This window comes from Capsicum annuum, chromosome 4 (assembly GCF_002878395.1).
Source record: "Capsicum annuum cultivar UCD-10X-F1 chromosome 4, UCD10Xv1.1, whole genome shotgun sequence".
NCBI lineage: Eukaryota > Viridiplantae > Streptophyta > Magnoliopsida > Solanales > Solanaceae > Capsicum > Capsicum annuum.
Window position 1 is genome coordinate 229,228,263 of NC_061114.1, and position 17,126 is coordinate 229,245,388.

Consider the following 17,126-nt stretch of genomic DNA (forward strand, 5'->3'; position numbering starts at 1 on the left):
GGAGGTTGGGAATCATCTCAGTGTGGCCCATTTAATTGATCGTGGCCATTTGGGTGGGCATACAGGAGAATCGGCGCAAATGGGGCATTTTCAGGTTGAATTGGTGTGCTGTAGCCTGATTTTGGGGGCGGGCCTGAGATCCGGGTGTGGTGTGTGCCAAAAATCAATGGGGGCATGCCTGGGAGGTCGGGGATCATCCAAGTGAGGTTTTTTTAATTTATTGTGGCCATTTGGATGGACAAATAGGTAAAAGGACGCGAACGGGGATCGACCTAGTTTGGTCCGTTAAATTTATCGTGGCCATTTACGTGGACAAACAGGCAAAACAACACGAACGGAATATTTTTTTACCAAATCGGTGTGCTATAGCCTACTATTTCGGGGGTGGGCTCAGGGTCTGGGTGTAGTGTCGGCCGAAAATTGAAGGGGGCATGCCAGGGAAGTTGGGGATCATCCCAGTGTGGTCCATTTAATTTAACGTGGCCATTTGGGTGGACAAATGACTGAAATGGTGCAAACAGGGCATTTTCAGGCAAAATTGATATGCTATAGCCCACGGTTTGGGGGGCGAGCTCGGGTTTTGAGCATGGTGTGGGCTGAAAATCAAAGGGGGCGTGCCTGGGAGGTTGGGGATAATCCCAGTGTAGTCCGTTTAATTTATCGTGGCCATTTGGATGGACAAACGGGCGAAGCGGCGTGAATGGGGCATTTTCGGGCCAAATCGATGTGCTATAACCTGCGGTTTCGTTGGTGGGCCTGAGTTTTGGGCGTGGTGTGGGCTAAAAATTGATGGGGATGTGCCAGGGAGGTTGGGAATCATCCCAATGTGGTCCGCTTAATTAATCATGGCCATTTGAGAAGACGAACGGGCGAAACAACATGAATGGGACTTTTTCAGGCTAAATAGGTGTCCTATAGCCCACGGTTTTGGGGGTGGGCTAGGGGTTTGAGCGTGGTGTGGGCCGAAAATCGATGAGGGCATGCCAGAAAGGTTGAGGATCGTCTTAGTGTGGTCGGTGTAATTTATCGTGGCCATTTTGGTAGACAAACGGGCAAAACGGTGTGAACGGAGCATTTTCGAGCCAAATTAGTGTGCTATAGCCCACAGTTTTGGGGGTGGGCCCGATGTCCGGAAGTGGTATGGGCCAAAAATTGATGGGGGTTTGCCAGGGAGGTTGGGGATCATCCCAGTCTGGTTAGTTTAATTTATCGTGGCCATTTGGGTGGAGAAACGGGGGAAACGACGCGAATGGGATATTTTTGGGCCAAATCGGTGTGCTATAGCCCACGTTTTTGGGGGTGGGCCCAAGTTCCAGGTGTGTTGTGGGCCAAATATTAAAGGAGGTGTGCCAGGGAGGTCGGGGATTGTCGTAGTGTGGTCCGTTTAATTTATCGTGGCCATTTGGTTGGACAAACCGGCAAAACAGCGCAAACGGGGCTTTTTCGAGCCAAATCGGTATGCTATAGCCCACAGTTTCATTGGTGAGCTCGGGGTCTGGGCGTGGTTGATGTTGGGCATATTTATACGTCTAAGAACCATAACTTACCCATGTTTTAGCGAAGTTTTGAGGATAAAATACATAATTCTTGCACTTTTAGTCTATTTTTAGTTAAGTGAGATGACCTATGTGATTAGCATGCTTTTCAGGTACTAATGAGGAAGATTACAGCACTTTGGGGACCTGTGGATAGCAAAGGAAACTTCCCTTAAAAAGGAAAACAACTTTTGGACTGAATGTGATGTATGGAAACTTTTTCCTGGGCAAACTCAATATTTTTAAATAGTTAAGGATGCAGTAGCAATTTATTAGAGAAGGAAGTTATTAAAAGTCTTATGGCTGAATTTTTAGGGATAAATTCACATTCTGTATTATTTTGAAAACAAGAGAAAGCGGCTTTGCTTGAGGACGGAGAGAGAGAGAAACACTTTTCTCTCTTATTTTCGCTATTCATCTTTACCACCAAGATCGTTCTAAGTTTTGGTATGATGAATATTTCTATTGTGATTTTCGTTTTATTCATGAGTAGCTAAGTTTATTTGTTAGGGTTATGGAAACCTTGTAGTATACTCTCTATTTCTATGGGTTTTTGAATTTATGATGTGTTAATCCACTTATATCATTACTCTCTTCATTTTGATTGAATTCTCGTGGTTGCAAACATAGGGAATGCGCCATTATAGCAATAACTTGTTCGATAGGAAAGTTACTGTTTGGAAAAGAGAGTGTGACAAGAAAAAAAGGTTTCCAACCTCTATTTTACACGTTAATGCCTTAGCAGGATTAACTTCTTAGACAGTTCATACGATTGGTTGTACATTTTGGATTCGAGAGAACTAAGGTGAATAAATCCTTGATGGTTGAGAAACGCTTGGATTTAGAATTAGAATACATCTCTCTATAAGTGCATGCATGTATAAAATCCTTATTACTCATAGTTAATAGAGAAGTAGTAGCTACAAGGTGGATATAACCCTAATTTGTCATTCTCTGTGATCAAATATTATTACACGTATCATCTCATCGTTACACTGATAATATTATTATGCACCTAAACTGAAACCCCCTTACCTTGGAACCTTCGATCAACAGTATTATTCGCAATACTTAGTGATCATAGTATTCCCTGTGGGATTCGACACCCAACCCAGTTGGGTTCTATATTTGACAGTGACTGTTTGCACTTTCTAACGAGAGTTGTAATTTGGGCGTATCAAATTTTGGTGTCGTTGCCGGGGAATATGGTTGTCAACTAAGTTTGTGATAGTTAATAGACCCTTTGGTCAAAGATTCTCAAATTTTACTTTTTGTTTGTTGTTTTTGTTTTGTTCAGGTTGAGTGGATTGCATGCCAAATACACGAAGATCGGGTCAGCCATTATTACCTATAAATCCTGAACCACATCTTATTGGCAGAATGGATGCACAACGAGACCCTTAAAGGATAGCTACTCAACAGGAGCAGGCTAGATTAGCTGCATTGGTAGCTGCACAAGTAAATCAACAGAATGTTGATAACCCAGGTTGGGTACCAAATCTTGATGATGAGGACCTGGGTGATGATGAGTTATTAAATCCAAGGTGTGCAGATGATGTGGCTGCACTAGTGAACAGGAATGTCAACAGAGATCGTCAAGCTAGGATGAGACCCGAACGCCGAGCTATGCAAGTTACTTTTGATGATGACGATGACGACTTGGATGGGGCTGGTGCCACAGGGGCTATTATTCCTCCGACCTTGGCACCCAGAGCCAAGTTCAATATCACTAGCACCATGATCCATCTATTGCAACTCAAAGGGCTATTTGGTGGACTTGCAGGCAACGATCCGAATATGCATCTGATTAATTTTATCTCAACATGCAAATTGCTTGACAATCCATGGGTTGGATAGAATGTGATCCAGCTGCACTTATTTCCATTGTCTCTATATGGAGAGAAAACTCTATGTTTGAACGGGCTAACTCCTGACTCTATTACCAATTGGAGGCAACTGAAAGAAGCTTTCCTAGAAAGATTCTTTCCGCCATCCAAAAGAGCACAATTAAGAGATGAGATAAGCAATTTCAGACAGTTTCCAACTAAAGCTCTGCACGAGACTTGGGAGAGGTTCAAGAAAAAGCTTATGCGGTGCCCAAATCATCACATGACCAATGTCCACTTGATGGGAATATTATATAGGGCTTTGAACTCGGTGACTAAGCCAGTGGTAGATAATGCTGCGGGTGGGTCATTCATGGACCTTACTTTTATTGAGGCATGTGAGATGCTCGATCGTATGACAAAGCAGAGTAGAGCTTGGCATACCAGGAATTTTTAGGTAGCAAGCTCTACTGTATCTATTAGCATGACGGCAGAACAGAGGCGAAGAGAAGAGGAACATGACCAAGATATGGCTCACATAAAAACGCAGATGGACCTTCTTACTAAGCATTTATTATCAGGAAAGACAAAAAAGGTCAAAGCTGTTGTATCACAGGGAATAGATGACTCCAATTCTGAGGAAGAAGTAAATTACTTGAATAATCAGGGGGGTTTCCGAGGCAATGTCCAAGGAAACCAAGGTAGGAACTATTATGAAAAATCTGGATACAAGGACCGAGACCAAGGGAATTGGAAGAATAAGAATGATAGGAGCGGTTTATATGTCCCTCCTAGAAATCGTGAAGCTATTGCACCTAGCTCTGGGAAGATGTCCATGGAGGACATGATGGCTAAGCTGTTGAAAGAAGTGGAGGCAACCAACACGGGAGTAGCTGAGGTAAAAAATAATTTGTCCTCAATGAATCAATTGGTTGACTTGTATTCGACTTCAATAAAACAGCTGGAACAACAAATGAGTCAACTATCAGTGACATTCAATCAAAGAAAAGCTGGCACTTTACCAAGTGACACTATGCAAAATCCAAGGAAAGATAGATCATGTTTGGCTATTACAACCAGGAGTGGTAAGGTGTTGGAAAATCCATCTAAGGGCAAGCCTGTGGTTGATAGTAAGGAGGAGAATATTGTTGAAGCAGATTGCAATGATTCTGTAGAAGTTGAAAATCAGGATGAGAACATTCATGATACTACACCTAGATGTCAGCAGTCTGAAAAGATTGATAATGGGAAGCACAATAAAAAGGAAGTGGTGGAGAAAACTCTTCCAAGTCCACCACCACCTTTTCCTCAGAGACTGAAAAAGAAGGCTGATGACACCAGGTTCAGTAAATTCATGACCATGCTGAAGCAGCTGACTATAAATGTGCCTTTGGTGGAGGCACTGGAGCAAATGCCAGGGTACGCCAAATTCATGAAGGACCTTTTGACAAAGAAAAGGGAAGCGAGCTATGAACTGGCACATAATTTTCATCATTGCAGTGAGATTGCCACGAGATCTTTGGTACAGAAGAAGGCAGATCCGGGTGCTTTCACTATTCATTGCACGGTTGAATCTTTAGGTTTTGCTAAGGCTTTATGTGATTTAGGGGTTAGCATTAATTTGATGCCACTAGCCATTTATAGACAGTTGGGGTTAGGGGATCCTACACCAACCAACATGCGGCTTGTAATGGCAGATAGGTCGGTAAAATGACCTGTTGGTATCTTATATGATGTATTAGTAAAGTTTTCTACCTTCATTTTTCCTGCAGACTTTGTTATTTTGGATTGCGAGGTGGATTTTGAGGTGCCCATAATCTTGGGTCGACCTTTCCTCGCAATAGGAAGTGTGCTTATTGATTTGCGAGCAAATGAGCTTTTCTTTCGGATGAATGATGAAGTGGTACGTTTTGATGTATGCAAATCAATAAAGTAGCCCAAGGATATGAATGTGTTCTCTATAGTTGATGTTTATTATGAGGATGAGAAGGAATTATCTTTAAAGAAGCAGCTTACTGTTGAGCCATTGGCTGCTGTGCTTATGAACTTTGATCGTGAGGATGTTAAGGAGTACGAAGAAACTGTCTGTTCTTTAACAGGAATGGGGTCATATTCTTATGCCACCAAGAAGCTGGACCTTGACCTTAAGAATCGACCTTCACCATCGATGAAGCCATCCATTGAAGAGCCACCGGTGTTAGAATTGAAAGAACTACCCAGTCATCTAAAGTATGTGTTCTTGGGTAGTGGAAATACTCTACCGGTTATAATTACTACTGATTTAGGTGAACAAAAGGTAGAGGCTCTCATATCTGTTCTGAAGAGGTACAAGAGAGCTATTGGTTGGACTATTACAGATATCATTGGCATCCCTCCTAGCATATGTATGCACAAGATTCAGCTAGAGGAAGATTGCGTACCCACTATTGAGCATCAGCGTCGTCTGAATCCACCTATGCAAGAGGTGGTGAAGAAAGAAATCATTAAGTGGATAGATGTAGGGGTGGTGTACCCAATCTCAGATAGTAAGTGGGTGAGTCCTGTACAATGTGTGCCCAAAAAAGGGGGCATGACAGTAGTAGCGAATGAGAAGAATAAGCTAATCCCACTCAGGACTGTCACAGGGTAGAGGGTGTGTATGGATTACCGGAAGCTAAACTCATGGACGTTAAAGGACCACTTCCTAATGCCATTCATGGATTAAATGCTAGATTGATTGGCAGGAAAGGGATAGTTCTGTTTCTAGGATGGTTATTCTGGATATAACCAGATTTGTATTGCTCCTGAAAATCAGGAGAAGACCACTTTTACATGCCCATATGGTACTTTTGCATTCAAACGAATGCCATTTGGGCTATGTAATGCACCTGCCACTTTTCAGTGGTGTATAATGTCCATTTTCTCTGATATGGTTGAAGACACCTTGGAGGTGTTTATGGATGACTTTTTGGTTGTAGGTGAGTCATTTGAGTCATGCTTGGCAAATCTGAGTATGGCTTTACAGCGATGTATGGAATTCAATCTGGTGCTAAATTGGGAGAAGTACTATTTTATGGTTAAGGAAGGCATTGTTCTCAGGCATAAAATCTCTGAAAAGGGAATTGAAGTTGATCGAGCCAAGATCGAAGTTATTGAGAGACTACCACCTACAATTTCTGTGAAGGGGGTTCGTAGTTTTATCGATCATGCTGGTTTTTATCGAAGGTTTATTAAAGACTTATCCAAGATTGCAAACCCATTATGCAAACTTTTAGAGAAGGAGGCAAAGTTTTAATTTGGTGAAGATTGCTTGAAGGCATTTGAATACCTCAAAGGGAAACTAGTTGAAGCCCCTATTATTGTAGCACCCGATTGGTCTCTACTATTTAAAATTATGTATGATGCAGGCGGTGTAGCCTTGGGTGCTGTACTTGGTCAGAAAAGAGAAAAGCTATTTCATCTAATCTACTATGCAATCAAGGCCTTGAATGGAGCACAGAAGAACTATACCATCACTGAACAAGAGCTTCTTGCTGTTATTTATGCTTTCGAGAAGTTCCGTGCTTACTTGTTGGGAACCAAGGTAGTGGTTCATACAGATCATGCGGCTCTAAGATATCTAATAGCAAACAAGGATGCCAAGCCAAGGCTAATTAGGTGGGTGCTACTGCTTTAAGAATTCGATTTCGAGGTAAAGGATAGAAAAGGTTGTGAAAACCAAGTAGATGATCATCTATCTAGACTTAAGAGTGAGCACACAGTGCAGACCGGCCTTGATATTGATGATGCATTCCCCGACGAAGAGATTCTAGCAACTATGGTGGAAAACTTACTGTGGTATGCAGATTTCGCTAACTACATGGTAAGCGAAGTGATTCCTGAGAATCTCTCCTTTCATTAAAAGAAAAAGTTCATGCATGATGTGAAACATTACTTCTGGGATGAGTCGTATCTTTTTCGAGGATGTGCTGATGGTATTATTAAGTGGTGTATCCCAGATGTAGAGGTGTCTAGTATACTGAAAGCAAGCCATGCTTCCCAAGTTGGAGGTCACCATGCAGGTGAAGTAGAGTTACCTGCAGGTCAAGCACTATGGTGACCTCCAACTTGGGAAGCATGGCATCTCAAAGCACCATGAGATGCCCATGTCCAAAATGCTTGAAGTAGAGTTATTCGATGTCTGGGGTATTGACTTCATGGGCTCATTTGGGATGAAATATATCTTAGTTTCTGTGGATTACGTATCCAAATGGGTCGAAGCAGTCACTCTAGCTGATAATGAAGGTAAAAGTGTCGTGGCGTTCTTAAAGAGAAATATCTTCTCTCGTTTTGGGGTACCCCATACCATCATAAGTGATGAAGGATCATATTTCTGCAACAAGCTGTTCAGAGCGGTATTAGCAAAGTATGGGGTTAAGAAACATAAGGTAGCTACACCGTACCACCCACAAACTAGTGGGCAGGTAGAGGTTTCAAACTGGGAAATCAAGCTGATCCCTGCCAAGACTGTGAATGCCAGCAGGAAAAATTGGTCCAGGAAGCTGGATGATGCCTTATGGGCATATAAGACCGCATTTAAGACACCAATTGGCATTTCACCATACCAACTAGTTTATGGAAAGGCTTGTCACTTTCCAATTGAGCTAGAACATAAAGCAATGTGGGCACTGAAGCAACTTAACCTGAACTGGGATGATGCTATAAATATAAGATTGGGACAGCTGAACAAGATGGATGAATTCCATCTAAATGCATATAAAAGAGCAGATCTTTACAAGGAAAGGATGAAAAAGTACTATGATCAGAGGATTATCCAACGAAACTTTCAAAAAGGCAATTTGGTACTCCTTTTCAACTCCACACTGAAGCTGTTTCTAGGTAAGTTGAAGTCTAAATGGTCTGGACCATTCAGAATCAGCCAAGTCTACTCATCTGGAGTATTGGAGTTAGACAACAATGATGGTAGTGTGTTTAAGGTGAATGGCCAAAGAGTGAAGCTATATATCGGTCCAACCGACTCGATAAAATGTATAGCCACCATATATCTTGATGAAGTCTGAGTAATCAAGATAACTATATCGTGCCGCGATAATAAATCAAGCGCTACATGGGAGGCAAACCATCATTTTACTAGGATTTTGTTTTTTGTAAATGAAAATTCAAAAAGAAGAGTCGACCCACGACCAAAACTAAGGCGCTTGGTGGGAGGCAACCCATCCTTCTAATCATTTTTGTTGTTTTTGATTAAGTGTAGGTGCATGAAGTATAAAGGAGGAGATCAGTCCCAATTTTAATTTAGAAGTGAGCCATGTCAGTGGTGGTAAGTCTAGGAGTGATGGAACAATACAGGTAAGTGGGAGTGGTCAAATATGTAAGGCTCAAATATGATTTGCATTATAGTCGCACCTCAAATTAGGTAGATTCGACCCAAAAAGTTTTGTGGTGCGACTTTATTTTGCGACTTTCAACATAGGCGATAGGTTAGGCGCCGCCTATGCCACTGCCTATGCTCACTACCTCACATAGGCGATAGGTTAGGCCCCGCCTATGTCAACATAGGCGATAGGTTAGGCGCCGCCTATGCCATTGCCTATGCTCACTACCTCACATTGGCGATAGGTTAGGCGCCGCCTATGTCAACATAGGCGATAGTTTAGGTGCCGCCTATGTCAACATAAGCGATAGGTTAGGCCGCCTACTTATGCTTAGGCGATTCCATGGGCACCGCCTATCAACGTAAGTTTTGCCTAATAACCCGTTTTTCAATGGATCAACCCGACCCATGTCTCATCTTTTAAATATATCCTCTACTCTTAAACCCCACTCAATTTTTCTTAAACCGAAGCGCCGCCCAAACAACCTTTCCCTCTCCAAGCCCTTCTCTTTTCTCATCTAATCTTGCAGGCTCACCTTCACGATTCGTCACGAATTCATCACCAAGTAAGTTGTTCTTTCATGTTCCGTAGTTGTTTCATTGCTACGCTCATAATGGTTAATTAGATTTTTAGTAGTGCTTGGTGATAAGAGTATGGTTAGTTTGTTATGAATTTGAAAAAATACATCTCATTGAGTGAAAAGATTCTCGTAGGTAATCTTGATTTCACTCTGGCATGTATTGATTGGTATTCACTGTTATAATTTTTTATTATTATGGAGTTGAACTATTGAAGTTTAACGCATGATTTTGGGAGTTGTAAGCTTGACTATGTGAGTGACTCGTTCATCGATGTAATGATCATGGTTAACCAAAAGCATAAGATTGTGAAATTGTTTCTATGCTATAGCATGATAAGATTTCTATGTGGTAGTCTTGTTCAAAGATTGAATTGCTCAAATGAAATAAAGTTGGAAATGATAGTCAAGATTATAGTCTGTATATCAAACTGAGAAATTGTTATGTTAAGTGAAGGGTTGAAAGTGTGACTGCACTAATAATGTTGTTGGCACATACCATCTAAATGTATGTCGATGAAGTCTGAGTACTCGACAACACTCACTCAATTAGTTTGTGCAAACAAATTAAGTGTGGGGTGGTGCCATCACTATTTTCTTTTTCGATTATAGTGAATTTTACGAAATGAGACTAACATGACCCTATTATGATCTCAGGTAACATGGCTCCGAAAGGACAACAGGGAAAGGAGAAAGCATCCACCTCACAAAAAGGTCAAAAAAGGGCAAGAAAAGACTAGGCTGATTCCTCCTCTCTTCAAGTGCCTCAACGCACTTTTGGGATCAAATGGGTTCTGGAGGAGGAAGGGAAGGAATGGTACAGAAACAATAAAGTGAAGAAATATGTACAGACATGTCCGAATTCTGAAACTGATACCTGATACATATACTGAGCTGAATTCACAATTTTCATGGGTGTGAACAACTATTTTCTGGAATGACCGTACTTATAAAACTTCAGGTAGTAAGACCAAACTAGTTTGGAAAATGAAAAAATAAAGGAATCTATCCATTTGATTGTTAAACTGGATTACATGATGCTGAAACTGAATCATACACTGGGATAGAATTTTTGAACTTTAGGCCACACAACACCTTACTTAAAAACTACACACTTCTAAAATAATCACTCAACCATTCCCTTCCCTTAAAGACCATACTCATTGGTTCATCTTCTAATTTTCACATGGTCGTTGATATTTCCATCTACTTATGTCTAAACTGAACTAACTCCCCTTACCACCTTCAAGCTTAACCCAAAGCCATAGGATGCACTACATAACACTATAATACTAATTCGAACCATAAATCCAACACACCTTGCATTTCACAATTTCTCATCTCATGCAAAAATTCTCATCTCCACTCTAACAACTACATTCAACCTCGTACTAGACATTTTACTAACGTGCAGTGCATTCATCCAAAAATACAAATATGATGTTCAAGCCTGTTTCTATAACCACATATGCACTTCTAAATAAACACTAATAAAAGTATTCTCAACTTACCAAGCCATACACAAAACTTCACCTCAAAATTCTTTCAAACTCATAGACTTACATAAAATAAGCACACAAAACTTTTCCTCAAAATATAGCTCATAAAACTTCAACTAGCCATGACATAAATCAAAGACTTGGCTTCCATTTTCCCTCCTACTTTACTGTCTTAGCTAAATAAGCATACAACAATCTTTCATCAACAAGAAATGCTTACTCTTCCCCATGTAACCAACTATTCATCACCACAATCATGACTAAGGAAAGGTAACTAAAAGATTAGAACGTGAGGACCTGAAGAATGAAGAAATACTGTGTATAACTTGACACTCAACTGAGGCTTGAGGAATAGAATATTTAGTATCATGAACTTATCAAAGAAGTCTGATCTGAGGACATACATGATATCAATTCAAATTTCATTGGACATTAAAAGTATTACTTGAGTACTTGAACTGAATATACCGTAAAGCTTGAGTACATTATTCATGAGCTGCATGACCTAAATTTGGAGCTCGTAACTTATGGAATGTGATTCCAACTGCTGAAAGAACTGAAACTCCTCATTTTGGGGACAAGGAGAGTACATAATTTTCTGTCATATGCACCAATATGAATTAAGATCATGGAACTAAAACGTAAGGCATGAGCAGATATCGGAATAACTGAAGTAAACAGTTGAGTTAAGAATAGATTGAGCATCATTCTTTCTCGTGGCTATGCTACAACTTACTGGCATATCTACTAGAATCTGAAAACTTGACTTGGTTACTCATTCTATCATCTTCCCCTTAGACTTAAGTCGTCACTCTAAGGCTGTGAACCACTATATAATCTTTAGTCTAACTTCAATCGCTCTGCTCTAGAGTCTGGAATATAATAATGCACTTGAACAAAAGAATTTAACCCGAAAGACTATACCCGAAAGCATAAAACAAACCTATAATACTACCTTTTGAGATACACATTATCTTTCAATAGCCCCAATAGTTATCATATAATACTTGAACACTTACTAACTTCGAACTTGAATGAGCATTCCTATAGTCGGAGTACATACCATCTAGTGTTTCAACTCTTATTTCTATTAACTTAATCTTCAAAATTTCAAACTTGGATTCTAATGCTTAACCTAGGTATCTCCAAACCTTTGACGGACCACACAACTTTTTTCATAGCCTACCAATATCATGCCTGTAAACTTATATTTCTAAACCATGGAAAAAATCAGAATCATACTTAACAGGTTCAACATCTTCAATCATAACTCCTTAGCTTAGCTATCAAGAACATCATACATTATCCAACTAGTCTTCCTCCATCTAGTAACCCCACGGTACTACTAACTACACCACGTGTAATGATCCTTGAAATTAATGTCGCCCCATAGCACCTTGGGCTTACCTCTACATCATACATACAACATCAAACTTGATTACGAATCACATAAACTTAAGCTCTTACATACACTGTTCAAGCCTATTAGATCACTTCCATGCAGCTAACCTTCACAAACACATCAATCATTATACCTACCTTGATCACCCTCTACTATTCAAACTTAGTGTCTAATTCTAGCCATGATGAATCATAAATTCACACAATATTCTTACATGCCAAACATCTGAAAACATTAGCCCACTAAAACCACATAACAATATTGATCAATCACAATCCTATGGTCTACTTATTTAAAACCCATTAATATATCCTCCCTCTACACATCATTACTATTCACCCATCTATATACCTAACTTCTTTCATAGCTCTATAAGTTCCAACTAACTCTTTTTTGCACTCTCCGGGATGCCTTAATCAACAACACTCATCCACCAAGTACCTTTATCAATACCCTATACTTTTCTAGCACAACAAACACTGTCAACAACTATTTTCATACTTCAAGTAAACAACAATTCACCTTAACTAACTCAATCTTATGCAAAAAGGACATATCACTTCATTACTAACTCAATCTTATGCTAAAATATTAGGCAATACATATATTCAATAAATCGCACTTACCACCCTTCTTGTCACTACACCTCTAAATCGCTAGTTTCAACCAACACAAGAACAATAAGTTGCTAGTGAATCGAAATAGGCCTCACACGGTTTCACTAGACTTTGATTTTGTGTTTTGAACAAAAAAATGATATGGATAACAAAGAAACTATGTTAGTGAATCGAAATAGGACTCACACGGCTTCACTAGACTTTGATTTTTCAACAAAACAATATAACAAGGTTACAAGAGATGGAAAATTAACACACAATATTCAATGATCTAAGAATACATATCTTATTCTGTATTACTTGCATGACTCATAAGAGTGAGGACATAACTCTGATCTTGAGAGACATAACACACTAGAAGGCTCCTCTCAAGTCGCTTAGTGTAACTTCTAAAATTTCTGCTAGTAAATCTGAGAGCGTTATCTGGGGAGAAAGAGGAACTTGCTGATCATGATATCTCAAGAATAATGCATAGATAAGGAATTTTGGGGTAATATACAAATAGAAAGGAGATTTTGAAAGAATAACTTTACTGCACGATCTAGAGTAGGAAAGAAAGGAAACTTTTCTTAAATGCCTTGTACCCTCTCAAAGAAAAGTACAGACATCTCCGTACCGTTCCGCAAGACTCTACTAGACACGGCTTCACAGACACCCTAGGACACTTGAACTCTATGCTCTGATACCAAGTTTGTAACGCCCCCAAAATGGGTCTCGAGATGTCACACGGTGCTTAGGGTCACAAGTGACCCCAAGCTAACCCTTATACTAGCATAACTCATAAGCAACTGAATAAAGTGCATAAATCTGAAAGAATAATGCAGAAAATAACTTTTCTATGAATCTGCTCAATACAAAATGAATTTACAAGATTACAACTCTTCTTTTACAATAAAACTGAAACTAAATACATCAACTTCTACTGATTGTCTATGAAGCCTCTACTAGTACTGACTCTAGGTAGCCGAGTCATGACTCCTAGCTATCCAAACCAGAAAACTTCAAATCAAGAGGTCATACTCTTCCATTAATACGACTTTAATAAATAAAAGAAAATACAATCATTCTCAAATAGTATAACTGAATTAATCCCTTGAATAAAAATAACTCATCACCTACTGACTGAGAGCTGCGAAATGACTGAATATGATGTATGCGCTACAACTTGTACCTACATTATGAGACAATGTAGTACATAGACATATATATGGGTCAACACTTTGGGAATGTACTGAGTATATGAGGGTGTATTCAATTTAAACATATTCAATATCATAATCTTTATAGAAATCATGGATGCTATAACAGATGACTCACAAGGCTTGAAGTAAATTCTCATAATCATGAATCAGGAAAACATATAATATAAATCAGGTGAGTCATCACACTTTAATCTCATGAAAGCAAGAACTTATACTTTTGGAATCCTTAAACTTTATAGTTTAAGACTTGTAAACTTTAGGCTCTTATGAAACTCGAAATACTTGGGAATCTTAAAAACCAAAACTTTCAAAATAAATACTTTTATCTTACAATAGTAGGGGTCTTCTTTGGGACTTTAAAACCTATTAACTTTAGGATAGGGAGACTTAGGGAGTTTATTATAACCGACATAAATCATGTGAGCTACATGGAGTCCAACGTCTTACCCACGTTGGGGAGAGCTATCCTATCCTTGCCATCGGAGTAGGATCTTAAACTTTAGTGATCATTATCTTAACTCTCTTGGGGTACATTAGAAACCTACGGGGGCATGTAGTTCTATGGAAGTAGGATGCGCTAAACCCACACTTCTCGCTCGGTGCTAAATACTACTCCCTTACTTAGCTCAAAATTTTAAAGAAAATCCACCTTAAATAGTTCAATAATATACAATGGGAGGCAATATTCTACCCCTTCAACTTAATTCAACATGAATGTGGATTTCTTTCTTAACTTGAAATCAAAACTCAATCTTTTCTTGAAATCTTGATAGGCTTATCATCAATAAACTTTAGAATTCCAATAACATGGAAATATAAGAACAATTCTTGAAACACTTTAAGGAGTATCATAATTCATTCTTCAAGGAATCATCTTTTCACAACAAAGTTCAAGTCTTGACAACAATCTTGGGAATTCTTGTAAATATGATATAAATATAGAAATATGAAATTTATAACATGAATCCTCAACTTGAACCATAACTAAAAAGGATATTCATGAAATTCAGGACTTAAACATATTCATAATTACATAAACTTGAAACATAGTAGTTTAAGCATAATTCAACTTGAAAATACAAAAAATCTTTAAGAAAATTTAAAGCTTTTGGGCACAAGAACGAAAGGGTGATCTTGTTCAAACCCCACGTACGTTAAACTTGAGGATTTGAATGAACTCTTGACTTGGTTTGCTATTTCCGAGACTATTGGGTGCTTCTTGTAGCCCTCGGAATGGGGAATCCAAATCTTGAAAAATTATTGAAAACCCACGGATGAATTTTGAGAGATCTTGAGTTCTTGGTTGAAGCTCATATGTTTGGTTCTTGAGAATTTTCAGAAAATAAACTAATTTTGGTCCAATGTAAGCTAAATCCCGTGTTTATGGATGATTGGGGGATGGGAAATGACTAAAATACACCTAAGAAAACAAACAAAGTCACAGTTGTCCCTCAGTTAATAGGCTTGACAGGCTAAAGTAAATTAATCATAACTTTTTCCTCCGATGTTCAATTTGGATGAAACCAATTGAATTGGAAAGAAGACTCAAATATATTTCATTTGATATATAGTAGATCACCCAGTTCATTATATAAAGGAAGTTATGATCGTTGGAATTTGACCCTGAAATTGTGGCCTGAAATGCTGAAAACTGGGCAAATGTAGCCTTTTTGCTACTGGTTTGAAATCCAAACGTGGCCTTATGCGTTCTGAAAAATTTCAAAACTCACCCGATATGTACTATGAGCTTTCCCAATCGTAACACAACTTGAAAATCGAAAAAAATATGTCGGGAAGGTCATGAATTAATTCTCCAAAGTTTGAAGGTTCAAAATAAACTAAGTGTTGAGCACTTAGCTAAAGTTCTAAGTGTTAGGCTCCTTGTGACTCGTTTTGAAAGCTCTAACGATGATGGAACTTTGCGGGGTCTTACAATATGCTTTCAAACACCCTTATATTTCTTTTCATTCTAACTTGCCCAAAAAATAATGAAATTATATGCTTGCAAATCCCCTTTTTTTAATCACCGCAGTTCCTTATGCTTGAGGGTAGCCAAGCTGCTGCTCCGTCTCCCAGTTCAACTTCGAAGCAACTCTTTCATGACAAGGAACATATTTCTTGATTTTCTTGACAAGCTCTGTTGCTGTTGGCACAGATACGATGATTTGGCGAGCATTGGGACTGATGAAGCCCTCCTCCACAACTTTGTCAATAAATGACAATAATGAATTGTAATATCCATCCACATTCAATAATTCTACCAGCTTATCGTGGATGCCAAGTTTTTCCCAACTAATTACTTCAAGTAGCTCATCAATTGTTCCATAACCAACTGGTAAAGCAATAAAACCATCAGAGTGCCTAGCTATTTCTGCTTTTCTTTGATGCATATCAGCAACTACCTTCACTTCTCCTACTGTTTCACCAGTTAACTATCTAGACATGAGTGTCTTGGGAATAACTCCAATAATATTCCTACCACCATCATGAACTGTTTGTGAAACCAAACCCATTAGACCTATGCTACCTCCTCCATAGACCAAATCAATGTTTCTTGAAACCAATTCTTTGCCTAGCTAAATAGCAGTATCTTGATAACTACTTTTCTTTGCTTGACTACTCCCACAAAACACACAAATTCTCTTCAATTTTGACATCATAACATCACAACATCACTTTTCATTTCCATTTTCTTAAAGTTTTTCTACTTTATTCTCTATAGTAACTCTGCTCTTCTTAGAATATTTGAGAATTGAAAATTGAGATTTGAGAGAATGAAAAATTGTGTGGAAAATTATTTGAAAGTGTAGGGTATTTATAGGATTTTTTTGGGGTTTAAAAAAATATTTTAAATAATTTTTTTAAAAAAAATAAAATTGGCCAAAGTAGCCATTTTGAACCCAAACAGCTATATAGCCGTTGGGCCAACGGCTTCTTTGGGCCTAACGGACCAATTCTAATTTTTTTTAAATAATATTATTAATTTATTAATTGGAGTTTATCAATTTCCTTTACCATTCTTGCCTTTTTTTTACTCATTTTTAGCAATATAGCCGTTGTTAATTTTTGTTTTCACCTTTTTATTGAATGTCTCCTTATTTTAGCGTTGTTGTT

The 17,126-nt window shown here is 38.7% G+C and overlaps 1 pseudogene; it reads right to left on the bottom strand.

The window, feature by feature from the left end:
- Positions 1–16,048: 16,048 nt before the first annotated feature.
- On the bottom strand, positions 16,049–16,681 carry LOC107868534 (annotated as a pseudogene).
- Positions 16,682–17,126: the final 445 nt, after the last annotated feature.